The sequence below is a fragment of the Pipistrellus hanaki genome (assembly GCF_964339955.1).
Source record: "Pipistrellus hanaki genome assembly, chromosome: 1".
Lineage (NCBI taxonomy): Eukaryota > Metazoa > Chordata > Mammalia > Chiroptera > Vespertilionidae > Pipistrellus > Pipistrellus hanaki.
In genome coordinates, this window is record NC_140503.1 from 157,006,616 (window position 1) to 157,008,810 (window position 2,195).

A 2,195-nucleotide genomic window follows, 5' to 3' on the forward strand; every position below is an offset into this window, starting at 1 on the left:
ACTGTAAGGAAAAGGAGTAATTGGTTCTTTATGACTGGGAAGAATAGAATTGAGGCCAAATTTTAGAAGCTACACGGTAAGACAGGTTTTGGGTCAGTAGAAGGAAGAAGTTTCTGACAGTTTCCATAGCACTTTATCAGTATCTCTCTCGTAAAACTTTCCACTTTCTATCTTTAACTTAGTTACTCCGAGAAATTACCTCCATATCCACTTAGCACCTGCTGGCACATATATTACGCCCTGAAATACTTGTTTAATGAATTAAAAAATGCGAGAACTATTAAATAAGTGACTGTTAAAACTAGCCAACGATGAAACCGATCTCTTCTGTGAGGAAAGGCAGTCAAACACAGGCTGGGAGCTACTTGCCCGCGATGTGATGGAGGAGATCCAAGTTCCATGTACTTGGTCGGATTAGGTGACTTTTAAAGGCCTTTCAAGGCCTAAAGATCTCTGGTTTCACGACGTAGGTTTAAGTACTCACGTTGTCACTTATTAGTGCTGTGGCATTAAGTTATTTAGCTACTTTGCTCAAATCGGATTATATGTATCACGCTTCCTACATAAATTATTGGGAAGATCAAAATAACACTTTAAAATGACAAAAACAAAACAAGAAGGTGGGTGGAAGGGACCGGAGGAACCGGCTGTGTTACAGGGCTCTCCCTTGAGGGTAAGGCAGTATTAACCCCAAACACTGTGTACCAAGAGGCATAACAATTTCAGGCTTTCCGCGAGTCAGAGTTCTAGAGATGGCAGGTGGTCCTACAAGAGAGACACTATCAGACATCGCAAGGGGGCACAGGGATTAGAAAGTAATCACAGGGCAGGTGTTCCTAGTTTGATCAAGATCTCAGCCAAGTCAAAACAGGTTTGGCTCAGTGGATAGAGCGTTGGCCTGCGGACTGAAAGGTCCCAGGTTCGATTCTGGTCAAGGGCATGTACCTTGGTTGCAGGCACATCCCCAGTAGGGGGTGTGCAGGAGGCAGCTGATCGATGATTCTCTCTCATCGATGTTTCTAACTCTCTATTCCTCTCTGTAAAAAAATCAACTAAAAAATATATTTAAAAAAAAAAAAAAGATCTCAGACAAGATTCACCCTGCAGCCCCGCTCTCCTGCCCACTCGACACTCCCCACAGCCTCCACCACCCTTCACAATGGCCAACAGGGGACCCACCCACGGCCTGAGCTGGGAGGTGCAGCAGAAGACTGAGAAGCAGTACGATGCAGACCTGGAGCAGATCCTGATCCAATGGATCACCACCCAGTGCCGCCAGGATGTGGTGGGAGAAATTTCAGAACTGGCTCAGGAGGGCACGGTGCTGTGTGAGCTCATTCACGGGCTGTACCCGGAGGGGCAGGCCCCGGTGAAGAAGATCCAGGCCTCCACCGTGGCCTTCAAGCAGATGGAGCAGATCTCTCCGTTCCTGCAAGCAGCGGGGCATCAATACCACCGACATCTTCCAGATGGTGGGCCTCTGGGAAGGAAAGAGCATGGCCTGCGCCTAGCGGATGCTGGTGAACCTGGGTGGGCTGGCAGTAGTCTAGGATGATGGCCTTTTCTCTGGGGATCCCAACTGGTTTCCTAGGAAATCCAAGGAGAACCCCCGGAGCTTCTCAGACAAGTAACCGCAAGAGGATAAGAACGTGGTTGGGTTGCAGATGGGCACCAGCCGTGGGGCGTCTTAGGCTGGCATGACCGGCTATGGGATGCCACGCCAGATCCTCTGATCCGCTCCCAGCCCTGCACCTGTCCTTCCTTGGATGGTATATATATATATATATAAATTAAATTCCCAAGAGCCCCTGCAGCCCTCAGGCTCCTCTCTGCCAGGGAGAGGGCCTGGCCTGGCGTATCTCCTCTGGGGGTGCCCAATGGCAGCCTCTCCCCATGTGCTTACTAATACATTCGCTTCTCCAATCACACAGAAACTGGACCAACTGGCCTCTTCTTTTCCCCCCAGGACCAACATTTAGGGCGTCTTCCTCCTCCTTCATACCTCTCCTGCCCTGACCTCTCAATCCATTCCATGGCTGGAGACAGCGATGCTGCCTTTGGGCCTTCCTTCCACAGATATGCCTCCCACAGCTGTGGCTGCAGAGACTTAACTTATAGGGAGGGGTCCGTGGCAGCTGCCACCCTGCCACAGCTGGACTGGGCTCACCACACACTGGAGGCAGCCTGCCCTGGCA

General features: G+C 50.3%; 1 pseudogene across 1 annotated transcript; it reads left to right on the top strand.

Annotated features, from left to right (window-relative positions):
* Positions 1-870: 870 nt before the first annotated feature.
* LOC311611639 (transgelin-2-like) lies at positions 871-1,786 on the top strand (annotated as a pseudogene). Its single transcript has one exon. The product of its transcript is annotated as a transgelin-2-like (transcript).
* The last annotated feature ends 409 nt before the right edge of the window (positions 1,787-2,195 follow it).